The 20,691-nt window shown below is 43.2% G+C and overlaps 1 pseudogene; it reads left to right on the top strand.

Moving 5' to 3' along the window:
* The first annotated feature begins 430 nt into the window (after positions 1-430).
* On the top strand, positions 431-548 carry LOC124556645 (annotated as a pseudogene).
* The last annotated feature ends 20,143 nt before the right edge of the window (positions 549-20,691 follow it).

Below are 20,691 nucleotides of genomic sequence, written 5' to 3' on the forward strand. Positions count from 1 at the left end.
CAAGTAGAGTCTTCTGTTCAGGAAATTGCAGAAGAAGCAAAAAGAGAAGAAGGCAAGCGTGGGGCGATTGTGACACTGAAGAAGACAGAATATGGGACAGGACAATTTTAGTTCATGAAGGAGTCAGAACTATAAATCTCTATAAAAGTTCGTAATTAAAGCAACTTTGAACCTCAATATCTGATATCTACTTTTTGTGCTATAAATGAACCGTTTTCTCAAAAACTAATGAAGGCAGACTCACGAAATTTTCCCTTCATGCCAGGAGTAAGACTCAGCACATATGGATATAGAATCACAAAAATAATCTATGTTGTATAGCTTTTTTCATTTATTTACAAAATTCTGCCAGAAAATTAAATGTTTGTGAAATATAGCATAAAACGCCTCATAAGACGGTTTTTTCAATAACTTTATTTACGTATATCTGGGGAACGGCTTTACCGCAGTGGATACACCGGTTCCCGTCAGATCACCGAAGTTAAGCGCTGTCGAATGTGGCTGGCACTTGGATGGGTGACCATCTAGGCCGCCATGCGCTGTTGTCGTTTCCTGTGGTGCACTCAGACTCGTGATGCCAATTGAGGAGCTACTCGACCGAATAGTAGCGGCTCCGGTCACAGAAAACCATCGTAACGACCGGGAGAGTGGTGTGCTGACCACACGCCCCTCGTATCCACATCCTCATCTGAGGATGACACGGCGGTCGGATGGTACCGATGGGCCACTTGTGGCCTGAAGACGGAGTGTTTAGTTAGATATATCAACAAAAGTGCATTCATTAATTATGAAAAATTGGAAGATGGTGTCGTAAAATTTAATCAAGATAATAGGCCACCAATCTGATACAAAACATTGACAGCAAAGGATATACAAACTTGTCTTAGCAAGCTTATGACTGAAATTTCGGATTAATTGGTCTCTTAAAAATAGCACTCAGTAGTGGCACCTACTGCTGACCATTTTATCTGATAAAGCAGGAATGAGTTTACTGTCCAAAAATAACAACTACTTCGACTAAACCTAGAACGTTGTGGAAGGGCGAGCGGTGAGACTCCGTGACTGAGGACGCCAGCTGAGGATGGAAAGCCGGAGTGAGGTCGGCGCCCTCTGCAGCCGAAGAGCAGCCGGAGGCGGCGGCGGGCTGAGGCCTGGGCGGCTGACAGGCAGACGGGCGCCACGAATTACGGGGGCGGCTCCCGGAGGCGGAGGCGGAGGCGGAGGGGGCCAGATTGTATCGCGGCCGCCGTCATGGCGCTAATTAACGGCCGCAGGTTAATTACAGAGCACAATGCGGCCAGCGGTGACTCCCCGCCTCGCTACTTCCTCGGCGACTTCCTCCGGCGGGCCGAGCCGTTTGGCCGACAGTGCTCTTGTCAGACTTGCCGCCGAGAATACCGGCGCCGCCAAAATCTCCGTTGCTACCCCGGGGGATGTGCCGTGCTGTAAGAAGAGGATCGGCCTCGTGGTAAAAGCAGCAGCGCAATCAACCCCAGGTGCCTGTCAGCCAAGCCCACTGCCTGAGTTGCAATGTGAAATATGGAGTTACTGTACGTGGCTTGTGTACACATTGCTATACAATCATAATCTGCATATATTTAGAATGTACGTGAGATCTTGAAACAGCGATGTTGAAACTAGGTAAATAAGTACACTCAACATGTCTTGTGGTGACCTTTTTAAAAATATAAATTACAGTACTTCATGCGCAATGGTAAGCAGAGATGGGCTAGAGAATGATGCAGCAGTTGTTATCGTAGGCAAGCAGTGTAGGAGCAGAAAAGATTAGCAAATCCATAAGTAAAGTAAACAAAAGTTATACTTAACTTGCCACTTTCATCAACCGTTGCGAAGAAACTTAGCTAAAGAACAAACAGCAACAAATCCACCTATTACAAGAAGCCAACCCGAGAGCATCGTGCAATGTGAGGCTCCCGCTTTTAATGGGCGAGCGAACTGTCGAAGGCTGGCTAAGACTGAAGACTGTCGAGAACTACTATTGAGACTGGCCGTGTAGCTAGTTTAGATTAGATTAGTTGTTCGTTCGATAGATCCATGCTGAGGAGATCCTCGTGGATGTGGAACATGTCAACCTTTTTTTTTTTTTTTTTTTTTTGCTGAAATAACAGTACCAATAGTATGAATATATACAATACATCATTAGTTTCTATTAAAAAATTCGTCAATGGAGTAGAGGGAGTTGGCCACTAGTAAGTCTTTCAGGATCTTTTTAAACTGATATTTATTTGTAACTAAATTTTTTATGTTTGCTGGCAAATTATTGAAGATGGGTGTTCCTGAGTAGTGGACCCCTTTTTGAACTAAAGTAAGTGCTTTTAAGTCCTTGTGCAGATCATTTTTGTTCCTGGTATTGTATGTATGGACTGAGCTGTTTGTTGGAAAAAAGAGATATATTATTTAGGACAAATTTCATTAAGGAGTAAATATACTGAGAGACAGTGGTTAATACACCCAGTTGTTTGAAGAGGTTTCTACATGACCTCCGTGAATTTACTCCACAAATAATACGTATTACACGCTTTTGGACTCTGAAAACTTTCGTTTGACTTGAAGAGTTACCCCAAAATATTATACCCAATGACATTATGGAATGAAAGTAGGCAAAGTATGCAAGCTTTTTCATTTTTTGTCGCCTATGTCTGCTAACACTCGAATTGCAAATACAGATTTGTTAAGGCGTTTCTGCAGTTCTGTGGTGTGCTCCTCGCAACTGAATTTATTATCAAGTTGTAATCCCAGGAATTTAAGACTGTCAGCTGCCGCTGGTCATCCTATATCGCGGCCGCGAAAGGTGCTCGTAGTCGTAGTCGATGAAAGCGTGACGCAGCAGGCGCGCTTCATTGGATCCGCCAGGTATCCGTGTGACTGTTACCGGCGTGTGTCGGAAAGTGTGTATCCGCTGCTAACTGTGAGACGCCGGTGAGTGTGGTATGACTCTATGATACCACATATAAAGCCCTACCTTACTTATTATTCATATATAGCGAAGAAAAATTACAATGTTCTTCTTAATATATCGTAGTATAAACAACGTTTATGCTATTTCGTAAAAGCAGAAAAGTTATATTTTCTGGTAAATAGGAGTTATCTTGTAAAGTAGGTCTCATTGTCTGGGCTGGCTTCTTTATTCCTACGTAACCCATAAAAATATTTCGTCAACGGTTATTTCAACGATAAGCTGCTAGAATAGAAGGTTGCTTTTAACTATTTTCTTCTTTTACTTGTCTGTTCTTGACAAACATTTTCAATAACACTTCTGGAATATGCATTCTGAAATTTTCTTCAGCCGGCCAAGAATGTAGTTCAACACGCAGCAACATATACCAACCTCAATAGTTACCAAACCACTCTGAAGTTGCTAAACCCACTCTATTACGAACCCATATTCTAGTACATTCTACAACTGGATGTAGTCCAAACTGGTATCAATATGACTATCTCTACTGAAACAGTTTTTCAGAATTAATTTATATGATGTTTTATGGAAATAATTATTTGCATGTAATTCATAAACCAAAAGATTTAACAAAGATTGGAAATGTTGACAATATGAAAAATAATAGCTTCTAGTTATTTTATAAGATCTATTTCGTAGTTGTTGTCGTTGTTGTTGTTGTTGTTATTGTCGTCTTCAGTCCTGAGACTGGTTTGATGCAGCTCTCCATGCTACTCTATCCCGTGCTAGCTGCTTCATCTCCCAGTACCTACTGCAACATACATTCTTCTGAATCTACTTAGTGTATTCATCTCTTGGTCTCCCTCTACGACTTTTACCCTCCACGCTGCCCTCCAATACTAAATTGGTGATCCCTTGATGCCTCAGAACATGTCCTACCAACCGATCATTTCTTCTGGTCAAGTTGTGCCACAAACTTCACTTCTCCCCAATCCTATTCAATACTTCCTCATTAGTTATGTGATCTACCCATCTAATCTTCAGCATTCTTCTGTAGCACCACATTTCGAAAGCTTCTATTCTCTTCTTGTCCAAACTATTTATTGTCCATGTTTCACTTCCATACATGGCTACACTCAATACAAATACTTTGAGAAACGACTTCCTGACACTTAAATCAATACTCGATGTTAACAAATTTCTCTTCCTCAGAAATGCTTTCCTTGCCATTTCCAGTCCGCATTTTATTTCCTCCCTACTTCGACCATCATCAGTTCATTTGCTCCCCAAATAGCAAAACTCCTTCACTACTTTAAGTGTCTCATTTCCTAATCTAATTCCCTCAGCATCACCCGACTTAATTCGACTACATTCTATTATCCTCGCTTTGCTTTTGTTGATGTTCATCTTATATCCTCCTTTCAAGACACTGTCCATTCCGTTCAACTGCTCTTCCAAGTCCTTTGCTATCTCTGACAGAATTACAATGTCATCGGCAAACCTTAAAGTTTTTATTTCTTCTCCATGGATTTTAATACCTACTCCGAATTTTTCTTTTGTTTCCTTTACTGCTTGGTCAATATACAGATTGAATAACATCGGGGAGAGGCTACAACCGTGTCTCACTCCCTTCGCAACCACTGCTTCCCTTTCGTGCTCCTCTACTCTTATAACTGCCATCTGGTTTCTGTACAAATTGTAAATAGCCTTTCGCTCCCTGTATTTTACCCCTGCCACCTTCAGAATTTGAAAGAAAGTATTCCAGTCAACATTGTCAAAAGCTTTCTCTAAATCTACAAATGCTACACTACTGGCCATTAAAATTGTTACACCACGAAGATGACGTGCTACAGACGGGAAATTTAACCGACAGGAAGAAGATGCTGTGATATGCAAATGATTAACTTTTCAGAGCATTCACACAAGGTTGGCGCCGTTGACGACACCTACAACGTGTTTACACGAGGAAAGTTTCCAACCGATTTTTCATACACAAACAGCAGTTGACAGGCGTTGCCTGGTGAAACGTTGTTGTGATGCCTCGTGTAAAGAGGAGAAATGCGTACCATCACGTTTCCGAATTTGATAAAGGTCGGAGTGTAGCCTATCGCGATTGCGATTTATCGTATCGCGACATTGCTGCTCGCGTTGCTCGAGATCCAATGACTGTTTGCAGAATGTGGAATCGGTGGGTTCAGGAGGGTAATACGGAACGCCGTGCTGGATCCCAACGGCCTCGTATCACTAGCAGTCGAGATGACAGGCATCTTATCCGAATGGCTGTAACGGATCGTGCAGCCACGTCTCGATCCCTGAGTCAACAGATGAGGACGTTTGCAGGAGAACAACCATCTGCACGAACAGTTCGACTACGTTTGCAGCAGCATGGACTATCAGCTAGCAGACCATGGCTGCGGCTACCCTTGTCACTGCACCACATGCAGGAGCGCCTGCGGTGGTGTATTCAACGACGAACCTGGGTTCACGAATGACAAAACGTCATTTTTCGGATGAATCCAGGTTCTGTTTAAAGCATCATAATGGTCGCATCCGTGTTTGGCGACATCGCGGTGAACGCACATTGGAAGGGTGTATTCGTCATCGCCATACTGGCGTATCACCCGGCGTGATGGTATGGGGTGCTATTGGTTACACGTCTCGGTCACCTCTTGTTCGCATTGACGGCACTTTGAACAGTGGACGTTATACTTCAGATGTGTTACGACCCGTGGCTCTACCCTTTATTCGATCCATGCGAAACCCTACATTTCAGCAGAATAATGCACGTCCGCGTGTTTCAGGTCTTGTACGGGCCTTTCTGGATACATAAAATGTTCGACGGCTGCCCTGGCCAGCACATTCTCCAGATCTCTCACCAACTGAAAAGTCTGGTCAATGGTGGCCGAGCAACTGGCTCGTCACAATACGCCAGTCACTACTCTTGATGAACTGTGGTATCGTGTTGAAGCTGCATGGGCAGCTGTACCTGTACATGCCATCCAAGCTCTGTTTGACTCAATGTCCAGGCGTATCAAGGCCGTTATTACGGCCAGAGGTGGTTGTTCTGGGTACTGATTACTCAGAATCTGTGCACCGAAATTGCGTGAAAATGTAATCACATGTCAGTTCTAGCATAATATATTTGTCCAATGAATACCCTTTTATCATCTGCATTTCCTCCTTTTAATGGCCAGTAGTGTGGAAACGTAGGTTTGCCTTTTTCTAATCTACCTTCTAAGTTAAGTCGTAGGGTCAGTATTGCCTCACGTGTTGCAACATTTCTACGGAATCCAAACAGATCTTCCCCGAGGTCGGTCTCCACAAGCTTTTCCATTCATCTGTAAAGAATTCGCGCTAGTACTTTGCAGCCGTGACTTCTTAAACTGATAGTTCGGTAATTTTCACATCTGTCAACACCTGCTTTCTTTGGGATTGGAGTTATTATAATCTTCTTGAAGTCTGAGGGTATTTCACCTATCTCATACATTTTGCTCACCAGATGGTAGAGTTTTGTCAGGACTGGCTCTCCCAAGGCTAAGAACAACACACACACCCATGCCGAGAGAGGACTCGAACCTCCGGCGGGAGGAGCCGCGCAGTCAGTGACATGGCGCCTCGACCGCGCGGCCACTCAGTGTGGCTTAAACAAGGCAGGTTCTGTGCTTATCCTAAAGTATTACATGATTATTTCGTTGTCACATATTGGTTACTGCTTTAATAACAGTTCACAGAAATATTTCCTAATAAAGTGGAGAATTAGAGTAAAGCGCCCAATTCATTATCTAAAAACCATTCAGCTGTCCCTCATGTTGGCAACACTTACAAAAACAAACGACACTACAGAAACTGAAAATGGCAGCTGAAACGGTATGTTACAAAACCACAGTGACTATACGAAAAGTATAGGCTTTCAACCGATTTTTTTTTTATCAAGGAAACTGCATGGTTTTGAAATTATGAATTAGAGGCTTTATTTTAAGTACCTTTCCATTTTATTATAAAGAACTAACAAAAAAAGAATGTGACGACCAAAGCAATAATGTCCAAGACACCCGCTGAAGATTCCTTGTTCAAAAGCTAAACCGTTCTGCGTTCATAAATAATATAAAACAATTAATGTGCAGTATGTAAATCGCTTTTTTCTCTTGTTGTTGTTGTTGTGGTCTTCAGTCCTGAGACTGGTTTGATGCAGCTCTCCATGCTACTCTATCCTGTGCAAGCTTTTTCATCTCCCAGTACCTACTGCAACCTACATCCTTCTGAATCTGCTTAGTGTATTCATCTCTTGGTCTCCCTCTACGATTTTTACCCTCCACGCTGCCCTCCAATACTAAACTGGTGATCCCTTGATGCCTCAGAACATGTCCTACCAACCGATCATTTCTTCTGGTCAAGTTGTGCCACTAACTTCACTTCTCCCCAATCCTATTCAATACTTCCTCATTAGTTATGTGATCTACCCATCTAATCTTCAGCATTCTTCTGTAGCACCACATTTCGAAAGCTTCTATTCTCTTCTTGTCCAAACTATTTATCGTCCATGTTTCACTTCCATACACGGCTACACTCCATACGAATACTTTCAGAAACGACTTCCTGACACTCAAATCAATACTGGATGTTAACAAATTTCTCTTCTTCAGAAACGCTTTCCTTGCCATTGCCAGCCTACATTTTATATCCTCTCTACTTCGACCATCATCAGTTATTTTGCTCCCCAAATAGCAAAACTCCTTCACTACTTTAAGTGCCTCATTTCCTAATCTAATTCCCTCAGCATCACCCGACTTAATTCGACTACATTCCATTATCTTCGTTTTGCTTTTGTTGATGTTCATCTTATATCCTCCTTTCAAGACACTGTCCATTCCGTTCAACTCCTCTTCCAAGTCCTTTGCTGTCTCTGACAGAATTACAATGTCATCGGCGAACCTCAAAGTTTTTATTTCTTCTCCATGAATTTTAATACCTACTCCGAATTTTTCTTTTGTTTCCTTTACTGCTTGCTCAATATACAGATTGAACAACATCGGGGAGAGGCTACAACCCTGTCTTACTCCCTTCCCAACCACTGCTTCCCTTTCATGCCCCTCGACTCTTATAACTGCCATCTGGTTTCTGTACAAATTGTAAATAGCCTTTCGCTCCCTGTATTTTACCCCTGCCACCTTCAGAATTTGAAAGAGAGTATTCCAGTTACCGTTGTCAAAAGCTTTCTCTAAGTCTACAAATGCTAGAATCGTAGGTTTGCCTTTTCTTAATCTTTCTTCTAAGATAAGTCGTAAGGTTAGTATTGCCTCACGTGTTCCAACATTTCTGCGGAATCCAAACTGATCTTCGCCGAGGTCGGCTTCTACCAGTTTTTCCATTCGTCTGTAAAGAATTCGCGTTAGTATTTTGCAGCCGTGACTTATTAAACTGATAGTTCTGTAATTTTCACATCTGTCAACACCTGCTTTCTTTGGGATTGGAATTATTATATTCTTCTTGAAGTCTGAGGGTATTTCGCCTGACTCATATATCTTGCTCACCAGATGGTAGAGTTTTGTCATGACTGGCTCTCCCAAGGCCATCAGAAGTTCTAATGGAATGTTGTCTACTCCCGGGGCCTTGTTTCGACTCTGGTCTTTTAGTGCTCTGTCAAACTCTTCACGCAGTATCATATCTCCCATTTCATCTTCATCTACATCCTCTTCCATTTCCATAATATTGTCCTCAAGTACATCGCCCTTGTATAAACCCTCTATATACTCCTTCCACCTTTCTGCCTTCCTTTCTTTGCTTAGAACTGGGTTGCCATCTGAGCTCTTGATATTCATACAAGTGGTTCTCTTCTCTCCAAAGGCCTCTTTAATTTTCCTGTAGGCAGTATCTATCTTACCCTAGTGAGAAAAGCCTCTACATCCTTACATTTGTACTCTAGCCATCCCCGCTTAGCCATTTTGCACTTCCTGTCAATCTCATTTTTGAGACGTTTGTATTCCTTTTTGCCTGCTTCATTTACTGCATTTTTATATTTTCTCCTTTCATCAATTAAATTCAATATTTCTTCTGTTACCCAAGGATTTCTATTAGCCCTCGTCTTTTTACCTACTTGATCCTCTGCTGCCTTCACTACTTCATCCCTCAGAGCTACCCATTCTTCTTCTACTGTATGTCTTTCCCCCATTCCTGTCAATTTTTCCCTTATGCTATCCCTGAAACTCTCTACAACCTCTGGTTCTTTCAGTTTATCCAAGTCCCATCTCCTTAAATTCCCGCCTTTTTGCAGTTTCTTCAGTTTCGATCTGCAGTTCATAACCAATAAATTGTGGTCAGAGTCCACATCTGCCCCTGGAAATGTCTTACAATTTAAAACCTGGTTCCTAAATCTCTGTCTTACCATTATGTAATATACCTGATACCTTCTAGCATCTCCATGATTCTTCCATGTGTACAACCTTCTTTTATGATTCTTGAACCAGGTGTTAGCTATGATTAAGTTATGCTCTGTGCAAAATTCTACCAGACGGCTTCATCTTTCATTTCTTCCCCCCAGTCCATATTCACCTACTATGTTTCCTTCTCTCCCTTTTCCTACTGACGAATTCCAGTCACCCATGACTATTAGATTCTCGTCTCCCTTCACTACCTGAATAATGTCTTTTATCTCGTCATACATTTCATCAATTTCTTCATCATCTGCAGAGCTAGTTGGCATATAAACTTGTACCACTGTAGTAGGCATGGGCTTCGTGTCTATCTTGGCCACAATAATGCGTTCACTATGCTGTTTGTAGTAGCTAACCCGCACTCCTATTTTTTTATTCATTATTAAACCTACTCCTGCATTACCCTTATTTGATTTTGTATTTATAACCCTGTAATCACCTGACCAAAAGTCTTGTTCCTCCTGCCACCGAACTTCGCTAATTCCCACTATATCTAACTTTAACCTATCCATTTCCCTTTTTAAATTTTCTAACCTACCTGCCCGATTAAGGGATCTTACATTCCACGCTCCGATCCGTAGAATGCCAGTTTTCTCTCTCCTGATAACAACGTCCTCTTGAGTAGTCCCCCGCCCGGAGATCCGAACGGGGTACTATTTTACCTCTGGAATATTTTACCCAAGAGGACGCCATCATCATTTAATCATACAGTGAAGCTGCATGTCCTCGGGAAAAATTACGGCTGTAGTTTCCTCTTGCTTTCAGCCGTTCGCAGTACCAGCACAGCAAGGCCGTTTTGGTTAATGTTACAAGGCCAGATCAGTCAATCATCGAGACTGTTGCCCCTGCAACTACTGAAAAGGCTCCTGCCCCTCTTCAGGAACCACATGTTTGTCTGGCCTCTCAACAGATACCCCTCCGTTGTGGTTGCACCTACGGTACGGCCATCTGTATCGCTGAGGCACGCAAGCCTCCCCACCAACGGCAAGGTCCATGGTTCATGGGGGGCAGTTTGGCTTTATGGAAAGTAAAGGGTCGAGAGAGGCAATTCTGTCGTTATGGCTAATAATGGATGCAAGGCTAAAGAAAGATCAAGACACTTTCATAGGATTTGTCGACCTGGAAAAAGCGTTCGACAATATAAAATGGTGCAAGCTGTTCGAGATTCTGAAAAAAGTAGGGGTAAGCTATAGGGAGAGACGGGTCATATACAATATGTACAACAACCAGGAGGGAATAATAAGAGTGGACGATCAAGAACGAAGTGCTCGTATTAAGAAGGGTGTAAGACAAGGCTGTAGCCTTTCGCCCCTACTCTTCAACCTGTACATCGAGGAAGCAATGATGGAAATAAAAGAGTGGAATTAAAATACAAGGTGAAAGGATATCAATGAAACGATTCGCTGATGACATTGCTATCCTCAGTGAAAGTGAAGAAGAATTAAATGATCTGCTGAACGGAATGAACAGTCTGATGAGTACACAGTATGGTTTGAGAGTAAATCGGAGAAAGACGAAGGTAATGAGAAGTAGTAGAAATGAGAACAGCGAGAAACTTAACATCAGGATTGATGGTCACGAAGTCAATGAAGTTAAGGAATTCTGCTACCTAGGCAGTAAAATAACCAATGACGGACGGAGCAAGGAGGACATCAAAAGCAGACTCGCTATGGCAAAAAAGGCATTTCTGGCCAAGAGAAGTCTACTAATATCAAACACCGGCCTTAATTTGAGGAAGAAATTTCTGAGGATGTACGTCTGGAGTACAGCATTGTATGGTAGTGAAACATGGACTGTGGGAAAACCGGAACAGAAGAGAATCGAAGCATTTGAGGTGTGGTGCTATAGACGAATGTTGAAAATTAGGTGGACTGATAAGGTAAGGTATGAGGAGGTCCTACGCAGAATCGGAGAGGAAAGGAATATGTGGAAAACACTGATAAGGAGAAGGGACAGGATGATAGGACATCTGCTAAGACATGAGGGAATGACTTCCATGGTACTAGAGGGAGCTGTAGAGGCAAAAACTGTGGAGGAAGACAGAGATTGGAATACGTCAAGCAAATAATTGAGGACGTAGGTTGCAAGTGCACAGGAAAGGAATTTGTGGCGGGCCAGTCAGTAGACTGATGACAAAAAAAAAGGGGGGACTGATCTCATATGTTATGTCCCATAGTGTTTAGAGACATTTGAACCATTTGAGTAGAGGTCTCTTAGGAAGAAATTCGAAGACAAGTTGTAGCTGAGTGAAAGGAAATAGTTGTTTACAACTTACAGGAAGTAGGCACGAACCATACATTGGAAGAAAGATGGCAATATGTATTGAGAGAAAGTAATAAAATCAAAGAGCTGCTTTCTTGTACTCTTCAACATAATCGTATTAAAACTGATTTACGTGTAGATCTCTACGTATTTGAGACAGAACATTTGTAACGTATCTTGATGACGCTCGTGTAATACAGATAGAGGTGTAGATTCGGAATGTATTTTCTTACGTAGACTGTAAATGTACTGTGACAGGAAGGACAAAGTGCTTTTCCAAGAGTATTGTGGCGAGTTCCTGTTTTGTGATGTAATTTACTCCTCAGCTTGAAGTATACGAACAACTGGTGAAATGAGACACAACTTGTGCGTTATGTACAACTGTCGTTAATAGGAACGTGCGTATTTCCAAAAATAACGGATATCTCATATGAGTTGTGCATGTATAAATCATCCCCGGTATTTCCACTGAAAGAATGCCAATAAACTAGCTGCCTGAATATCCTTCCCATGTCAGAGGGGATTTTATTTTCCTTTACATTCGGCCCAGTACGATAGGGACTTAACCGACTACATTTAAGTGAGATGGTATTTTCTTCTTAGAGGAGAGGGTACAACTTATCCGTTTGATTTTTTTCTGGGTCATCAGTCTTCTAATTCGTTTGATGTGGCTCGCAGCGACTTCCCTAATGAGCACTTAACAGGTATACGCAACATCCTTGATTATTTTTTGGATACGTAAGGACACGAGGATAGCCTAAGAGGGCTCGTTGCTGCAAGGCAGCCAGTTGCCGTAATGCCCTGGCACGGCATTGCACCATGGCATTTACTTAGCTGTCGCATCAAAGCTATCGGTTAGTGATCATGTTGTGCGTAACATCTGCAGCAGCGACACGGAAACACACTCGCTTCCGTGAGTATAAACTTCAGCCTTCCGACCAGGTTGGTCTTCAGATGGGCACTTCATCAAATCGGCAAGTAATCTGCTGTGAGACCGCTACCGCTCGTCCGCCATCCTGACAGGACACCTGCCAGGGGATCAAGCTGCAGCATTGATGGGCCGAGAACTGGGGCCCTCCTTGTCGTCCAGCTACTGGGTGCCCTCCAGCACCAAACGCCTCCAGCCAGATGTGGAGGCCTGGGGTCGCACACTGGATGCCTGTGCTTCCATCATTTTTCGTGCCTGGACAGGTCCCTACCGGCTCGCTGACACCATAACGCCCCCAAACTGCTGAGCCAGCACCTGACAGCGCCATCAAGAATGCCGATCACGCAAGGCTGCCACACTGTTGCGCTGCACCTGGTGTGGCGGCTTATGGGTCTTGATGACAACGCTTTGCCACCGAGATCCGTGGGGATGTGTCACAAATAGAAATTGTTGGAAAGTAAATGAAAGGCTCCTGATACCATCGACTTGCTTGTGACAACCTGTTGAGCCATCCTCTACCACATAATACGCGCTTCACCCTTAATTTTATGTATTCGAACCCTTGCCTTCCCCTGAAATTTTTTCTATTGCTCCCTCTTGTACCATGGATGTTGCCCCCTGATACCTCCTCGCCTATTCTGAGAAGAAATCCCTTATTTCTTACAAGTCCATTTAACTTTCAGTACTCTTCCGTAACATTGCAGCTAAAACCTTCAGTTCTCCAGTTTTCAGTTTTTCTCGCAGTCCATGGATCACTTCCAGACAATACTGTGCTAGAAACGTACCTTTACAGATATTTCTTCTTCACTTAGAGAGCAATACTCAATCTAGTAGCTTTACTTTGTTCAGAAATGCTCCCTTTGCTTATTCTAGTCGCCCTCTTATATCCTCCTTAATCGTCTGTCGTTATTATGTTAAATTTCTCGCTGATCCTATTTCCACTTGTCTTCATGAGTAACGTCTTTCTATGAGTCTCAGTCCATATTCTGTATTCAGTACACTATCCACTCCAGTCAACAGCTTCTGTAATTTTTCCTTCCATTTACTGAGAGCAGAAATCTCTAATTCAATACCACACGCAGTTCGACAATACCGAATCTTATCAGTTTTAATTTACAAGGGGCAGATTTGAGATAAGCACGCCGCTGGTAAGAAGTGGACCGTGTTAGCAAGAGCACAGTGTTTGCAGAGCCGCCCCCTCTATAGGGGCCCGTCTTGTGGGGGGTGGCCAGTGGCCGCCCTGCTGCAGCAGCACCAGGACGTGAATTTATCGCCGAGTGTTTAGGAGGCCCATGAATCCCTGGCGCGAAGGCCCCGCCATTAATTGTCGTGCCTTGTTACACCTCCCAATTAATCTCGCAGCGGCGGCGCCGCAAGACGCGCCGCTGAGTCACCGGCCAGCATTAGTCACTGTTTGACGTCGCCGTCCGGCCGACCCCCTCCCCCCACCGCCTTCCCCCAAAGCCCAACCCACCGCTCCCCTCACCACTTACCCTTCCAATTAACGGCGATCACCTGTCCCGGCGTTCCGCCACGCAGACACTTCCCTTACACTCGTCACCGTCAATAACCGAGATCTGCTCTGCAAGGAGATGTATCTGATGGTTCGTAAGAGACTGATGAAGCAATCAAACTTAAATGCGAAAAGAGCGTCGTGTAAGAAAATTCAAAATACTGTTGGAGACGTTGGCGACGTCTACACGACTAATACACGTAATTTCGAGGATGTGAACACGCTCGTGTGCAAAATGCATGCATTATCGGCATAAACGGAAGTAAGGCATCACTGTGACTGAAAATTTCCCCACAAGTGGTAGTGTTAGAAGCAAATACGTGATTGAAGAAAAGAGCAAGGACATCATTGGAGATGTAATTTAAAAGCTGTGGCGCTTCTTCAGATGTCAGTGTATACTGGAGCCACAGTTGACGTTATGTTCCCGTACTTCTAAAGAATCTTCGATACAGTTCCTCTCTATAACCTCTTGAAAAACAAACGGAATATCAGAACAATAATGTGTTAGGAGTGGAGATTTCCTACGGTATAGAAAACAACATGTAGTTCTTACGGGAGAGAAAATGTTATACTACCCTCGGGCGCACCCTAAAGGAGTTTTATAGGGAAGAAAACATATAAATATCCTAGCGGATAACGTCGGAAGCCCCATGAGGCTGTTCGAAGATGATGCCGCTGTACACAGAGTCGTCGCAATGCTGGGGATTTTAGGAAAATTCAGGAAGATCTGCAGAGGATCGAGGTTTGTTGCGTATTTGAGAGTACGCATATGGAGCTGTTTAAAATGTGACAACCGAATAAAAGTAAATGGAAAAAAAGCAGTTTCCATACTGGAATCCATTGGAAGAAGCCGTGCAGCCCACCCACGCGGGGGGTACCTTACTAAGCCCTCATTCGACTGATACTTGAGCACTGCATGTATGTCTTCCCCCACGTATATCACGTGAAGAGACCATGAAGGTAAAATTAGAGAGAACGGTAAAATGACAGTGGTACACAAACCACCCGCCACCACAACGTAAATTGTGAAGTACAGTTGTGATTGCAGAAGTAGACTAGACGTGCTCTGCAAGCATAACACTATCTACAGCCAGACGACTTGTCTGTTGGTTTTTTTTTCCTTTATTGTTATTTCATCCCAAACGCCCCATACGGGCGGGGGCTTGGGCTGTTGGCGGTATAGGCAACCTGCTCTTCAGCCAATGGACAATAAAAATTAAATTAGATGAAAAAAAACAAGAAACAGACAGCAGAGATATATACACCCAATTTAAAACTCTTTAGAGGTAAAAAATAAAATGGAGGTTTTGAGATACATGATAGATAACTTCTTGCACTGGTAGTTAAAATAGGTAAAATGAAACATAAGAAATGCACATTTACAACATGTTCCTGGAACACTGATATTTGAAAGAAGTACTTTCCTGTCACTAACAGAAGCTGCAATAGGGCAGAGCGCCAGTTGTTGAAGGAGAAAATGATGGCCAGTGAAGAGGATAGGACTGTGGTGGTATGAAGATGGAGGACTGGTCCATTGCAGCAATGGGGTAGGAGCGGCTGATGGGACAGAAGAGGGGGCAGAGTAGATGGACAACACTAATAGATGCTCAGAAAAGGTGGGGTTGGGGAAAGAAAGACAGGTGGAAAAAAAGGGGGTAAGGAAGGTTGGGAAGGAGAGGGAGAGGAAGCCCTGATAAGGTGGACTGGGTGGGGTGGACCTATAGCTGGTAGGATGGGTAAATGCCAGGGCAGAATTAATGACCTGGAAGGGGGATGGTTGAAATTTCGTTAGGAGAGCATGTGGAGGGATTATAAGTGGACGGTTGGTGGGATGTGTTGGTAAGGGTATGACAGCAGATGACGCTTGGAACGTGGAGTAGAAATTATAGAAGTCGAAGTTGCAGATAGTGTAGATTGTTCAGAGACGTTCAGTGTCAATGAGGAGAGGTGGCAATGTGATGAGCTGGTAAATGATCCTTTTGAGGAAAAGCAAGGTGGAGTGCATGGCGATCAAGGATCTGGAGTGGCTTATAGAACTTGGGAGGGGCGGTTATCGATGCAACATTTGCATAGCAAAGCGTTGTGTGCGCTAGGGATTTGTATGTGTGAAGGGCAGTGGAGTAGTGTAGTCTCATGTTCAGCTGCTCAGTAGATTTAGTCTATTGTGATTTTCCTGTTGGGTGGTTAGTAGGAGAGGTTTCCAGGTTAATTGGCAGTCAAAGGTATTTTAGTGTGTTAGTTTGCTGGATAGGACAGTCGTAAGGCATGGAGATGGAAGATGTGGATAGTGTGTCCTATTGTTACTGCCTGGATTTTGAAGGGGTTAATCTTAAGGAGTTATTGGTTACACCAGGAAGCTAACTGATTGGAGTGTATTTGGAGTATAGGACAGAAGGTGAGGAGAACTGTGTCGCCAGCCTACTGAAGGAGGTGGATTGGAGGAGGTGGTTTGGGTTTATCAGTAGTGTACAAGAGGTCAAGGAGAGGGACAATAGCGGAACCTTGGGGCACTCCTGCAGTGAGGTGGAAGGTACAGGGTTTGGTTTTGTTAACAATGACATAGGATGGGTGACTGGTGGAAAGGATGACATAAAGTGGACATAGTTGGCTGAAAGTACATGACTCTGGAGTCTGAAAAGATCAGTGCTGTGCACAGTCATATGGTTTCTCTCGGTCACAGGTTACAAAATGGGGGATTTATGGTTGTTGAACTATTGGGAGTTGATCATCAGCAGAGGAGGAGGAACAGAAACACATTGAGTAATAAGAAACAGATGACGTTGGTGCAGATGTCAGTAAATGCTTCGAGAGGGAACAGATTAAAAGATCTTGCTAATCACTGAGGTGATGCAGATGGGGTAGTACAAGGAGGTATCAGTGGAAGATCTATTTGGTTTGAGGAAAAGCAGGACTTTGAGGTTTTCCACATGTCAGGATAGTAGCTGTGGAGAGAATAGTGGTAAACGCGGTTGCAGGGGTGATGAGAAAGGAAAGAACGCATTTTCTGACATATCGATAGGTCATATGGGTCGTGGCCTGGAGATGTGTTGCGTTCCATATGAAATATTTGTTTTATGTTATGTGATGAAGTTGGAGTATTTAATTCTGTTTCTGGTATGTTGTCAGAGTACTGGAAGCTGCGAGCTAGAAGTGTGGTTGAGTGTCTGTATGATGATGAACAATAGGAAGTAGTCAAAGTGAGGATCATCAGGGATAGAGAAGATATCAGAGGGATATGATGCAAAGTAATCGGGTTTGCTCAGGTCGTCAGGTAAGGGATGGTTTAACCTCCCCCTTCCTAATCGGCCTACTGGCTTGCGATATAATGGACCGCGACCATCCAGAATGAGATTTTCACTCTGCAACGAAGTGTGCACTCATATGAAACATCCTGGCAGATTAAAACTGTATGATGGACTGAGACTCTAACTCAGGAGCTTTGCCTTTTGCGGTCAAGTGCTCTACCCATCAGAGCTACCCAAGCACGACTCACGACCCGTCGTTACAGCTTTAACTCTGCCCGTACCTGGTAGAGCACTTGCCCGCAAAAGGCAAAGGTCCCGAGTTCGAGTCTCGGTCCGGCACACTGTTTTAACCTGCCACGAAGTTTCATATACGCACATACTCCACTGCAGAGTGAAAATCTCATTCTGGAAACACTCAACAAGCTGTGGCTAAGCCATGCCTCCGCAATATCCCTTCTTCCAAGAGCGGTAGTTCTGCAAGGTTCACTGAAGAGCTTCTGTGAAGTTTGGAAGGTAGGAGACGAGGTATTGGCAGAATTGAAGCTGTGAGGACGGGTCGTGAGTCCTGCTTGGGAAGCTCTGATGGTAGAACACTTGCCTGGGAAACGTAAAGGTACCGAGTTCGAGGCTCGGTCCTACCGTGATCATGTATGCCCGATGAAATTTTGCTGTGAGTAAGGCTATTGTTACCGAAGGAAAATAGTGCCAGTTAGTAGGCGGAAAGCGTACAACAGACCCTTGTGAAGGAAAAATGTATTTTAAACCCAATTTAAATACTGATAATTTTGAAGTGGGTGGAATTTAATGCAATCGCTCAAGAACCACACAGGAGAAAAGGGTACCACGAAATAATACAAAAAAAATTCTGATTAGCAGAAAAAGGGCAATTAAACGTTCGCCATCTCACTAGGGCAATGAAATCCAGAATCCTAAGAAAGGTTACGGCAAAGAAAATTTCGGAATAATCACTGGCGTGGCAACAGAAGGTTGTCACGCTTTTCTACAACACAACAGTTCACGAGAAAATAAATTAATCAGAAAGCACTAAGTTTTCAGTTACTTAATCTGAAATGCCAAATTTTGAAAGTAAAGTTAAGTGAAGTTGCTGATTAAATAAATGACTGACTGTAACTGAAACTTCGTTATGTAAAAAATTATTTTCAGTAACCTTAGCATAGCGTAATCCAAAGGTAAGCAATCTACTTGTAATTATTGAAAGACTGAACTCAATTTACTTGAAGCATATGAGCAACTGATTCTACTTTTAACATAAGAACAATATGGTACATACCAAGCAAGCAGAAGTCACTCGCTAAGCTAAGCACATAATAAATGAAATTGTGCACTCTTAGTTCGTTCTCTATCGTTAGTTATTAGTTTTACAGTGAAATTTTACGTTACTTTAAGCTTGTGAAGTCAACTCTAAAAATGTTGATACAGTAATAACTTCAGCACAGTCAGCTCTCCAGTCTAACTACTCGAAAGTGAAGTCAGTCTCAGGACAGTTCCCAAGCACCAACCACACATGCCATAGCTTTGACCAGAAGTCTTCCAAACTGAAGTCCAGCACCCGAGTGCTTTGAATCTCTACAGAAAAAAAATTCGTTTTCCTGCAAAGTGTATGAACAACAACACCTTCACACCATCCTGAGCGAATCACTGGGCTCTAGAGGCGCTAAATCTCCCCTCCCACATGGCAGCACAAACTCCTGTCGAATCAGGGCAAGAGGTAAGAAACCTGCATCTCTGCAAAAAAAAAAAAATGAAACTGCCAATTACTGGCTTTTTGAAGTTTTTTTGGAGGGGGAAGATGTTTTTCTGCGACGTCACGTCGCTTCCCACAGCAGCAAGTGAACAGGTACAGTCTTAAAGATCTTTATCTAAACTGTCTGTGTCTTGGAGCTTGTTAGTCCTAGTTATGAGATGTAATAAAGATTCTATCTCTAAATGTTTCTCTGACACCAGAGTTTCTAATACAACCAAGGCGGCTGATGGAAGCAGGTACAGGCCTATTTGCTGTATCGGCGAACATAAAAACTTGTGAATTTTAATTATGTGCGGCTCTGCACACAATGCCTGGTTTGTGACTCCACTGTGTAGACGTGTCCCTTCAGTCTGTCTCCAGCCCAGCCTTCGGCTGGCGCCAGGCCAGAGGAGGTATAGCGGAATTGTTCTCCTCGAGACCTGTCTTGATGAGGGGCTGCTCCGTCTGCTCTGTTCGGCTGTGGACCTCTCTGGCAAGATTTACTGAGGGATGGGATTGCCGCCAGTGGCTTTCATCTCTAAACATGCCGTTTCTATGAGCTAGGAACATTAAAAATACCTCATGCTTTTAGCGCCCTACCAGGCTCCATCAACATCTGCTCAGGCCTTAACTTTCTAGAGTCTTGCTCAAGGTGCATTAGGTTGTAACAATATCTTTAATAATTTTCCATATACGAAAAATATGTGAGAGAGTAACTTGTCCTCTCTCACTGCCCTCTACCTGCCGTTGATTTCTGCGTGGGTAGTGTCTCACTTCAATATTGTTTAGTGTGACATGAACCAGAAAAAAATGTTCAAATTTGTGTGAATTCCTAAGGGATCAAACTGCTGAGGTCATCGGTCCCTAGACTTACACACTACTTAAACTACCTTAAACTAACTTATGCTAAGAAAAACACACACATCCATGCCCAAGGGGGACTCAAACCTTTGGTGGGAGGTGCTGCGCAATCCGTGGCATGGTGTCTGACACCACACTGCCACTCCACACAGCCACGAACCAGAGGAGATCATTGAAAATAGTAGGAGTATCCTGATAACCGATATATATGTGAAAAAACGTAACTCTGCCAATCAGGACTGCCAATGGTTAAAACACATCCTAGCTTGACCTCATTTATTCCAGGGGTCATTCACTCACATGAAGCTGCAAGCCAGTAAGAATACATATAAACTTTGCCCTGAGTAGTGTGAATTACGTTAGACTCAGAGGTCATTGTTACATGTCAGACTTCCGATAAACATTTGACAGACGGTTAAAAGGCTTTGCAGCAAAGAAATATACCTAGTAACACCATATCCTGAGGTCAGAGATGTCTAATGTCCCTAACCATTTACAATGTCCTGGAGTATGAACTGATCTCCGGTCATTGATTTACCCCTGCTCTATCACTCATTTGGTCTCAATCATCAAACACATACATTCTCAAATTCTCAATGAATAAGGAAGTCACATGTGTAATCTGTTTGTCTTATTTTCTAAGTTGTATAAATTTTTTACGATATGAAAACAAATACTGGCACATAATCAGAGCATTAATAAATGTGCAGACAAATATATTTCACAATCAAGACAGTTAATTTGATACATTGTATCGTATTGTTTTGTATTTTGACAGGGAACCTAGAAA

This window comes from Schistocerca americana, chromosome 1 (assembly GCF_021461395.2).
Source record: "Schistocerca americana isolate TAMUIC-IGC-003095 chromosome 1, iqSchAmer2.1, whole genome shotgun sequence".
Lineage (NCBI taxonomy): Eukaryota > Metazoa > Arthropoda > Insecta > Orthoptera > Acrididae > Schistocerca > Schistocerca americana.